An 11386-nucleotide genomic window follows, 5' to 3' on the forward strand; every position below is an offset into this window, starting at 1 on the left:
TCACCAATAAACAGAGCATGTGTGTGCAAGACCAGGGCGTGGGGGCCTGTGTGGCTTCTGTGCTCAGGGTGGGAATGCATACAGAGAAATCAAGTCCCTCCATTTCCTGGGTGGGAAAGCTGCTGGCGGATAGGTCTACCAAACTCACTCTCTGAGGGACAATGCTTTGGTACATTGTTCTCTGGTGGCTGCCCCTCTTTTTATTTTTCACATTGGTTGAGATACACAGCCCACCTGCCCTCTACCAAGCCTACAACTCTAGACAGTAAACTAAAAAAGTGTATTTAATCTAGCTGGAACTTGTATTGTGTGTGCATGTGTGAAGGTCAGGGGACAACTTTTAGGAGGCAGTTTTCTCCTTTATCACATGGGACCCAAGATCAAACTCAGGTTGACGGACTGAGCCATCTTGCCAGCTCTGTTTATAACCTCTTAAGTTGTACTGTTTTCCTCTTATCTTCTCTGAGTTTTACTTGGCATCTCTTCTTTGGTTTATATCTCAGAAAAGGCTTCCTCTCAGGAAGCTCAGATGTAAGAATCAGAAACACACAAGCTATATCTCCATGTAGGTCATGGGGTTCAGGTGTTTGCCTTTCTTCACAGACATGTCCGTCCCTTTCATGAGAATGGGGTACCTGCTTCTGAAGAATGTAGGCAGCCCATGGGAGATGCAGGGGTGCAGCTGCCAGAAGAGCTGGGGATTGCACACCCCTGGCCAGCATTGTAGCTGACAGTTTTTCTCTCCCCTCAGCACTGTGGCGATGCCATTCCATCACCTCCCTCTGTAAGTGCCAATGAGAGATCTGCCATCCATCTTCTTGACTCTCCATGGTAAGATCTGTTTTCCCTGTGTTTGGTTGGTCTCAACTGTCACTGTGATGTCACTAAGCACAGATTTATGTCTGTTTATTCTGCCCAGGACTCAGGTTCCTCTATCTGAAGATGTGTGTGTCTTCAGGGATGTGCAAAACAAGTTCGTGTTGCACAACTATCCAAGTGGCAAATATAAAAAAGAAATTGTCAAGCGTTGGCAATGATGTGAGGAGAGTCCTAGACGCTACTGATGGGAATTTGTACCTTGTCATGGTAGATGTCATCCTACCACTGTACCCCGGGACACTAGCAAGGCAGGGTATCTTAAAACCTCTAATCAAGTGACTATAATTTTAGGCATCCATCCTGGAGAACACTTACACACTTTTAGAGAAGAGGAAACACACAAATTTGTTTAAAAGATCATGGTTTGTAGTTAAGAGGGGAAATAGAATGCAATTAGCCAAACTCTCTATCCATAAGGGAATGAGAGAACAAATTTGGGGATATTTTCAAATAAAGTCCTAAACATCAGTTAAAGCCAGTCTGTCAGGCAGGCTGTATCAAGCAGGTGAATCTAGACAGCAGAGCCAGGACTATAGAAAGCAAGCATAAGGCGGCAAACCCAATATGACATCCTAGGTATAAATATCGACAGCCCACAATCCTATATTGGTTATTGCTCAATAAGGAGAAGCCATAAAATCTCATACTTTTTCTATAATGCAATAGAATTTAAAATGATAGCAAAAGACAAAGATATTAAAAATGAATCCTCTCAGAAATAAACGTATAAGAAATAATTCCTGGCTTGAAGAAATAACCCAGACTAAAAGCTACATAGAAATAGTTTAACAGTACTAGGGGATATACATTTGTTTGGAGAGGGTAAATGGGAAATTTGTGAACAGCGTGGGATGCTTCCACAGTTATATAAATCTTAAACACCAAAAAACATTTGCTTTGAATCAATTTTGGGTCTGGGATAGAGTCCTTGGCTTGTGAGAAAAGGGAACCGATTTGGAATACAGCTCTCAAATTTTTCTTTAGGGACCAGGTAAGTAGGAGAGGACAACAGGATGTTGGGGAACGTGGAGGGATGTACAGTACTTGGTGGAGGGACACTCAATGTAGGGACACGAAGAGCATCAGGAATGGCTTTGTGCTGGGAGCTGGGTGGCCAAGCACAGGCAGATGCTGGAAGACCCCAAAGGGCACCGTTTCACCCTCACAGCCAGACCTGGTAAAGTTCAGATTGGAGTGCAGGGATGGGGGCCATGTTCAAGGTGTGGAGCTGGAGAGAGAGGAAGACAGTAAGGAGGAAGGAAGAGATGGCTCAGAATGCTGCGCCCCAGCAAGAAGAAGCAGGCCATACTGTCCCAAGATCCCCGAAGGGCCCCGGCTTCCTAACCTGAGGGTGCTATGTGGCCCCAGAAGTGCCAATGCGAAGGCAGGGGAATTTAACTGCAGAACAACTTCGTGCAGAAACTCTGGTGCTAAATGAACATCTAAGTGACAACCTCTCTGACGGGCAGGGTCTAACGGTGAGCTGCCCGAGGCTATCTCCTTCCCGAGAGTAACGGGGCTGGGAAGAACTAGGGTGAGATAGCGCACAGCAACCCACTGGCGAGCCTCACCCCAACCCATTAAGGAAACATCATGGGGACTCCATCTCCAGTGCTCGCTCATCTCACCCTCCCCTCCACGCCACCCCCAAGACAAAGAGCACTTGTTAACCCATGCACAGCACTGGATATTAGCCCATTAATGTGAATAACCAGAAACCACTACATTTTGTCTGTCTTCTGTTGAAATAAAACCTGGGGGTGGATCAAGCCTGTCTGGAGATTCCTTCAAGCTGGTGGGTCACAGCGTAATGTGCCTTGGGCATCATAGCTGAAGCGTGATGTAATCATTATGTAATGTTTTTCTGTTTAACATGGATCTGAGGAACATTCCCCAGTAAATACTAGAGAAATTACATGAAACTCCAAAAGCTGTTCTTTATAAGTTTCTTGAGTAGGCATTCATAGCCACAATGTCTGACATATGGCAGACTATACTGGATGTTAATTAATCTTAGGTTTTGGGAGAAACTGAGGCATGTGGCTGGAGTTGTTGGGGTCTCCAGGTAGGAAGCCCTGGTTAGCATTTGCTAATTCCCGTAGTGTGAATGTTCCCACGGTGATGATTTTCTCAGTATGAATGGGAAGAGGTCGCCCAGTGGGCTCCCTCAGGTAGGACGTTCATCGCTCTCTACTGTCCGTCCCACACTTGACTATCATTTAACTATGAACTGGCGCAGGCTGGTGCAAAGCAAGACTACTTACCTGTGGGCCTCTAATATATAAAGTCGTGAACTGGAAAGATGGCTCAGTGGTTAGAGCACTGGCTGCTCTTCCAGAGGACCTGGGTTCAATTCCCAGCACCCACATGGTGGCTCAAAACCATGCATAAGCCCAGGTCCTGGGCATCTGATGTCCCCTTCTGACCTCCATGGGCACTGTACAGACAGAGTGCACATACATATGTGTAGACAAAACACTTGTACACATAAAATAAATAAAAAATGTATATTTAATACATAATGTCACTACCAAAGAAAATCTACATGGGATATATAAGATAAATTCAGCCTGTGGAGCTTCAGTGGAAAAATTTGACATGGGATTGAAAATTATTATTATTGACAGGGTCCCACTACATAGCCCTGGCTGGCCCAGAATTCCCTGAGTAGACCATGTTGGCCTCCAGCTCACAGATACCTGCCTGTCTCAACATGGGATTTTTTTTCTAAACTTGAAAATGGTATTTGTTTCTATTTTACTACTGTTATTCTTTTGTTTCGTTCTTATTTTTTGTCTTTTTGTAGCTTTTTGAGTTAGCACTCAAAGCAATGGGTGTCAGAGTGGTGTCCCATGCACATATGAACTGCAGCAGGCTCCCTGTACTTCCCTCTTGTCGGCCCCTCGCCATCCTGCTCCTTAGCCGCCCTCATGCCTGTTCCCTTCCTTGCGGCTGACAGACCCTTCCTCTGCTCTCACAGAGGTCGCGTACAGACCATTACCCTGGCTGTTCCCCTTACCTGTCATTATCAGTCAAGAAGCTAGCAGACCTCATGCTCAAGTCCTAAGCTCTCAGTTTTAAAGTTATTAAATATATTTATTTACTGAGAGAGAGAGAGAGAACATGAGCATGTATATGGGTGTGTGAGTGTGTATGAGCGTGTGTGTGTGAACGTAAGCATGTGTAAGAGTGGGGGGGGGCACGAGTGTGTGTATGAGTGTGTGTGTGTATAGGTGTGTGTATGAGTGTGTGTGTGTATAGGTGTGTGTATGAGTGTGTGTGTATAGGTGTGTGTATGAGTGTGTGTGTATAGGTGTGTGTATGAGTGTGTGTATGAGTGTGTGTGTGTGTGTGTGTGTCTACGCGCGCACGCGCGTGCACACGTGGCAGTCAGAGGACAACCTGCAGGAGCTGATTCTCCCCTCCCCTGTGAGTCCTGGGGCTCGAACTCAGGTCGTTTTGGCAGCAGGTCCTCTACCCACTGAGCCATCTCTCCAGCCCTGAGCTCTTAGCTTTTGGGGAGATTCCCTAAGAAACTGGGGCTTCTTTCCTGTCTGATGTTGGTGTTAAAGTGCCAGAGACTGAGGATTGGTAGAACCGGATGCTGTGGAGCCAGTTTCGGAATGGCTGAGCATAGATACGTCATGAGCTGTGGGTGGGATGGGGCAGTGGGCAACACTGGGCTGTGGACCTGTGCTTTGGTGGGGTGAGAGACAGTGTTTTGTGGTCCCTAACAATCTAGAATGAGAAAAAAGCTGCTCAGAAGTTAGAAAATTAGACGAATAGACTTCTTTACTAAAGTTGAGGGACTAAGACAGGTGACGTGGAATGCCCAGCAGAATCCAGGAGCCTTTTATTTTTCCTTTTGAGCCAGAATCTTGATAAATAGTCTAGGCTGGCCTTGAACTCATGACCTTCCTGCCTCATCCTCCTGAGTGTTGGGATGACAAGCCCACACTTCTAACTCAAATCCATGGATGTGTTTTTAGAGGTTTTATCTGCTCTGTCCTTATAATACTTTGCACTATTGTGTATTTTTGAACAATTCTATTTGGAACATGGACCAAAGATGTTTGTGGGCCCCGTGCCCCTGGATTCTGAAGTGATTCTCCCCGTGAGGACAGTTGAGTCCATATCTCGGGCAGGGAAAGAGTCAGAATCAACCTGTGATCCTGGATGCTGTAAGAAGGCAAGGTTGGGCAGAGAACCAGATAGAGGAAAGTCCATGATGTGAAAAAGACAGCACACCACACTGTCTAGAAAGCACACTCTCCTGAAACCAGTTACTGGAAGCCCTGCGTGGTCATGAGCCTGACCACGAGTGGTTTGCTCTGAAGAGTTTTTAATAGTCAGCTGTTACAAATGCAGGATCTTATTATTCTGATGAGACAACACACTTCAGCCTAACATCGCCAGAAGGGGGCGTCATAGGACCGGCTTGATCCCAGAGATGCCTGTGAGATGTGGCTTATTTGCTGGAAAAGGACATGAGTGAACTGGAGAGAACTGGGATTCCTCAGTCATCCTGGAGACACTCTGTAAGGGCAGGTTCTCTTCTCTTTCCAGGGGTCGAGGACTGCCCTTCCTGAGTGCCTCGGGCTAGGAGCTAGGGTGAGTTTCATAAATGGCATTAGATTTCCTTGTATAGTCTGGGATGGATGCCCATTGTGCCTAAGACCCCAGCCCATGATTACATCACAGAGGGACTGAATACCTACTTCCAGGAAGTACAACCAGCCAGGGTTCATGTGACTTTGGGGTCCTAAGATGGGCAATGGTAACTGAGGATACTGGCCACAAGCAGACACCTGGAGAGGTTGATGAGGCGTCCCGTGGCTGAGGGTGTCTCCCTTGAGACAACAGGATCAATGAAGTATGATGTGAGCATCTAAAAGAAGCCCCAGGCCAGGAGGGCTCTAAGTGTGGCTGAATAGGGAACACTGACTCTTAAAGGAACTTCACAAACTGAAACCAACTGCTCTCTTCCCCCATAGGACATCACTCGGTGTTTAATTAAAATGAATGCTTCCATAGAGTAAACTGAGTATTTCCCACACTCAGCCCAGCTACAGAACCCATCAGCACAGACTTTACTGACACCATTCCCTTCTCCATTGACTTGTGCCCGAGGTTTATTGTGGTACACTCAATTATTATTTCATAAGATAACATGTTGTCTTATTTAGTCATGATGCAATTCTTTTGAATTTGTTTTTAAAGATTTTTAATTGTATGTATATGAGGGATGCCTGCATATATATATATATGCACCACTTGTGTGCAGTACCCACAGAGGCCAGAAGAGGGCTCTAGATGCCCCTCAGGTGGAGTTACAGATGGTTGTGAGCCATTGTGTGGGTGCTGGAAATCAAACCCACCTCCCCTGGAAGGGCAGCCAGTGCTCTTAACACTGAGTCATCTCTCCAGTCCCAGTTCTTGAGGTGTCTCTGGAAGGCAGCAGAAGAGAAAGAAGCAGATACAATCAGCTACATTAGCAACGCAATAGAAATGTAAAATGGCTGCCATCTCCCAACACACAGGTAAAGCAACACCAGGTTGTTTTGTCTTTAAGAAAGGGTACACATTTGGGTGACATTAGCTAACATTAACTTACAGGATGAAAGTTTCACCTTGGATATTGTTCACTGCTGTATGCCTGTTCCTTTGAGAGTGAGGTGACATCTTTCTTGTGGTTAGGCACCTTGAAGATGTCTGTATCAAGGAGATATTGGCATGCACACTTGCTGGAATTCGAGCCTGCATGGCTTTTCCTGGAGACAGAACAAAAGAAACCCAGGGTATTTACAAACATATCAGATAATTAGAAATTAAATTCAGGAGTTGGGGAGTTAGCTCAGTGGTAGAGCACTTGCCTAGCAAATGCAAGGTCCTGGGTTCAGTCCTCAGCTCCAGAAAAAAAAAAAAAAAAAAAAAAAAAAAAAAAAAAAAAAAAAAAAAAAAAAAAAAAAGAAGAGGAAGAAAAAAGAAATTAAATTCAGTGTCTTTGATTTACCTTTAAATGTGTTTCATCATCAATGAATGTATTCTGTGCTGTCTTCAGACTTGAATAAAGATTTTTTCATGGAAGTTTATGAATAAAACTGGTGAAATTACTGGCAATCACTCCAATGGAGAAAAAAAATCCTTGGTGTTTGAAGAAACAAATGCAAACTTGGTTGATCCTGAATAATCTCCAAGCTGCAGAAGTGAGGAAAGCGAAGCCCAGAAAGACCAGGTGGTTATGGAATTCTAGTTGAAAAGACAGGTTCTGGCTCACATTCAGGACAATTGGAGCCATTTCTAATGGTGCAGGTGGCAGCGTGTGTTGTTAATACTTTGCAGAGACAGAACCACCTCTTTTATGAGAACCGTGTAATTGAGTTCCAAACCCAAGAGTTTCTGGGAAAGAACACATCTAGAATTATAAGATAAATATTTTTCTGAGACAAAAATCTTCTTTTTCTCTCTCTGTATGTCAGAAAAATAAATGCACAAGGGAAATCTATTAAATACCATTTTAGGGAAACAAGAGACAGATAGAGATCCAGGCTTTTAAAAAGCCTGCCAAAGCAATTAAAATAAGCTCAGAAGCTCCTGGGGTGGGGTGGGGCATGAACAGAAAGATGGACCCCAGCAGCAGCTTGTGGAGCTAGTCCTAAGAAACCTGTTCAGAGTGGCAAGCAAGCAGAATCCCAGCATTTGTCCAGAGCTGAAGGGTATGATGGGAACCGGGCTGCCCTTGCTGGGACTTCCGCTAGACGTCGTCATTTACAGTTCAGTCTCTCTGCTGCACGCCCCGCACCCCCCACTTCTATTCTTTCCCTTCTATACAGGGTTTCTCTGTATAGCCCTGGCTGTCCTGGAACTCGCTCTGTAGACCAGGCTAGCCTTGAACTCACAGAGATCCGCCTGCCTCTGCCTCTAGATTGCTGGGATTAAAGGTGTGTGCTACTGCTTCCTGGCTCCCATTCTTTGTAAAATTTTTTCATACAATATATTTCGATCATGTTTCCCCTCCCCCAACTCCTCGAAGCTTTTCCCCACCTCCCTACCCACCCAACTTTGTTTTTTTCTCTCTTAAAAACCCAAACCCAACCCAAAACAAAACAAAACAAAAAAAACCCATCCACAAAAGAGACAAGCAGAAGACCAACAAAATAGAAAGTCCACAACCCGCCGCTGTTCTGTGTTGGTGGATATACCCAATGACACGCCATTGGAGAAAATCATTTTCCCTCTTAGAGCAGATGCCAGTTGCAGCTAACTTCCTGGTTAGGAGTGGGACGCCATGCCCACCTCCCCTCTCAGTGCTGGACACATCTGGCTTGAAGCTGTGCAGAGCTTAGGTGTGCTGCCACAGCTCAGTGAGTTTCTACGTGCACGGTCCTGTGTCTGGAAGGCACTGTTTCCTTGGCCATCTATCACCTTTGGCTCTTACGGTCTTTCCACCTTCCCTTCCACATAGCCTTGAGAAGACATCCCATCTAGGACAGAGTGCCCCGAAGAACCTCTCTCCGCATATTGTCCAGCTGTGGGTCTCTGCATTAATTTCCATCTACTTTAAGAAGAAACAGCTCTGATATGGGTTGGGTAATGCTCGGATCTATGGGTATAATAGTATGAAATTAGGAGTCATTTTATTGCTTTGTTCCTTTAGCAGAATAATAGTGGGTCACAGGCTTAGGGGGAAACCTACTCTCAGGTTCTTGGCCACTTTAGCAGTGTGAGGCCCGAGTTCTTCCTCTTGGAGTGGGCCTTAAATCCAGTTTTAAAAAGTGGTGATTACCCCCATAATGTTTGTGCCACCGTTACACCAGTGGCCACTTACAGGCTGGTCCCTTGCAGCTGGGTGACACTGATGACTACCTTTCTCCTCCAACAGTGTGCAGAGTGTCTTCCGGCACCATGGACACTAGTCAGTAGGGATGAAGCTCCTGCTGTGGGTACCAGCTCAACTCCTCTGTGTTCAGTGACGTAAACAAGTGGTGTCTTCAGCATTAGAACCTTATCATCAGGTTGTGAAAAGCAACTAATAGCCTTGGCAACAGCCTGTGGTGTTTGGGGATTTCCATGGGACCCCTTTGGCTAATGACAACTTGGTGGCATGAGATGTCTAGTTGGGGAATTATCTCACCTATTATTTGGTGGTTCCGTTTAAATCATCTTCATGTATGTACACATTTTAGGAAACTTCTACAGTAGCAGGTCTCCATATGGTATTACAAATGGCCTTTGGTGTTAGTTGTCCCTCCCCAGATTCCCTCTTTACCCTCCTCTCCCACCCCCTCCCTATTTAATCCTCCTTTTCCAGTTTCCTGCTTGTCTTTGCAACAATGTGGTTCTACTTCCCATTCTTGGGAGTCTTCTACTCCTGCCTGGTCCCTTCCTAGGTACCTAAACTCTGTGGCTATTCATATTGTAGCACATATATAGGAAGTTTAAAAGCTAACATCTAAATGTAAGAGAAAACATACAATGTTTGTCCTTTTGGGTCTAGGTTACCTTACTCAGGATGATTTTTTTCTAACTCCATCATAATTTTATTTTTTCTTAACAACTGAGTAATATTCCATTGTGTAAACATGCTATATTTTCATTTTCCATTTATTAGTTAATGTACATCTAGGCTGTTTCCAATTTCTGGCCATTATGAATAGAGCAGCTATAAACATGGTTGAGCAAGTATCTCTGTAGTAGGATGTAGGGTCCTTTGAGTGCATGCCCAAGAGTGGTATAGCTGGATCTTAAGGTAGCTCTATTACCAGTTTTCTGAATGATTTCCACAGAGGCTGTACAAATTACACTTCTACCAGCAATAAAAAAGTGTTCCCCTTACCCCACATCCTTGCCTACACAAGCTATCATTTGTTTCATTGATCTTGGTCATTCTGACTGGTGCAAATGTCGGTGCCCTTTGCCATATGGAAGCTTCTCAGCTTCATGAGGTCTCATTCATCGATTGTTGTTCTTAGTGCTTGTGCTATTGGAATTCCGATCAGGAAGTCTTTTCCTGTGTCTTCCTGTGAGTTCAGGCCTATTCCACACTTTCTCTTTAATCAGGTTCAGGGTATCTGGTCTTACATTGAGGTCCTTGATCACTTTGGAGTTGTTTTGTGCAGGGTGATAAGTATGGATCTATTTGCATTCTTTTACATGCAGATCTATCTAGTTTGACCAACACCATGAAGATGTTGTATTTTCCCCAGTGTATAGTTCTGTTTTTTTGTTGTTGTTGTAAAAAACTAGGTGTCCATTGGTGTGCAGAATTATGTCTGGGTCTTCAACTTGATACCATCAACCAATGTGTCTGTTTTTATGCCAACACCACGCTGTTTTTATTATTATAGCTCTATAGTACAGAAATTGGGGCTAGTGATACCTCCAGTGATTCTTTTGTTATTCAGGATTATTTTAGATTATCCTGGATTTTTTGTGTTTCCATATGAAGCTTAAAATTGTCCTCTCAAGTTCTGTGAGAATTATGTTGGGATTTTGGTGGGGATTGCATTGAATTTGTAGATTGCTTTTGTTAGATGGTCTTTTTCACAATTTTAATCCTGCTGATCCATGAGCATGGGAGATCTTTCCATTCCCAAGTTTTTTTTTTTTTTTTTTTTTTTGAGGCTTTTGTGAAAGGTGTCATTTCCCTGATTTCTTTCTCATTATGCCCAACACTGCTACCAGCTGTGGGCTAGCAGGAGCGATTTTTCGAGACAGGGTTTCTCTGTGTAGCTTTGCGCCTTTCCTGGAGCTCACTTGGTAGCCCAGGCTGGCCTTGAACTCACAGAGATCCGCCTGGCTCTGCCTCCCGAGTGCTGGGATTAAAGGCGTGCGCCACCACCGCCCGGCCACCACTTTTTTTTTTCAAGCTCCTTGAAGTCAAATGTGTTTGCCAAGCTTCTCAGGATATAGAATCAGTCTGTTTGTGTATAGAGATATTTATTATCAAGAACTGGCTTGTGCCAGGAAATGGTGGCACACGCCTTTAATCCCAGCACTTAGGAGGCAGGTGGATTTCTGAGTTTGAGGCCAGCCTGGTCTACAGAGCAAATCCTAGGACAACCAGGGCTACACAGAGAAACACAGTCTCAAAAACAAAAACAAAATCCCCAAAAACAAAGAACTGGCTTGTGAGCCTGAAGGATGAGAAGTTCTAAGATCTCAGGACATGAGAGCTGATGGAGAGATTTTCATCGGAGGGAACCCAAGAGCCTGAGACCAGGGAGACCCTTATTGGTGTCAGTTCCAGTCCAAAGGCTGGTAAGCTCGTAACTCTATAAACAAGCTTCAAGTCTGGTGGTTTGGAAGAAAATGGCCCCCAAAGGGAGTGGCACTATTAGGAGGTGTGGCCTTGATGGAGGAGGCGTGGCCTTGTTGGAGGAGGTGCGGCCTTGATGGAGGAGGTGTGGCCTTGATGGAGGAGGTGTGTCACTGTGGAGGCAGGCAATGAGGTCTCATATGCTCAAGATACCGCCCAGTGTCTTAGACCACTTCCTGTTGCCTGCAA

General features: G+C 44.9%; 1 protein-coding gene across 2 annotated transcripts in view; it reads left to right on the forward strand.

Moving 5' to 3' along the window:
• LOC114681266 (myelin associated oligodendrocyte basic protein) overlaps positions 1–2648 on the forward strand; it is a 32919-nt gene extending 30271 nt beyond the window's left edge. For both annotated transcript variants that reach the window (XR_003732880.1, XR_003732881.2), the window contains 2 exons: positions 752–831; positions 920–2648. The gene's annotated coding sequence lies outside the window, so the exon portion shown is untranslated. The remainder of the gene's footprint in view (positions 1–751; positions 832–919) is intronic.
• Positions 2649–11386: the final 8738 nt, after the last annotated feature.

The sequence above is a fragment of the Peromyscus leucopus genome, chromosome 7 (assembly GCF_004664715.2).
Source record: "Peromyscus leucopus breed LL Stock chromosome 7, UCI_PerLeu_2.1, whole genome shotgun sequence".
Classification (NCBI taxonomy): domain Eukaryota; kingdom Metazoa; phylum Chordata; class Mammalia; order Rodentia; family Cricetidae; genus Peromyscus; species Peromyscus leucopus.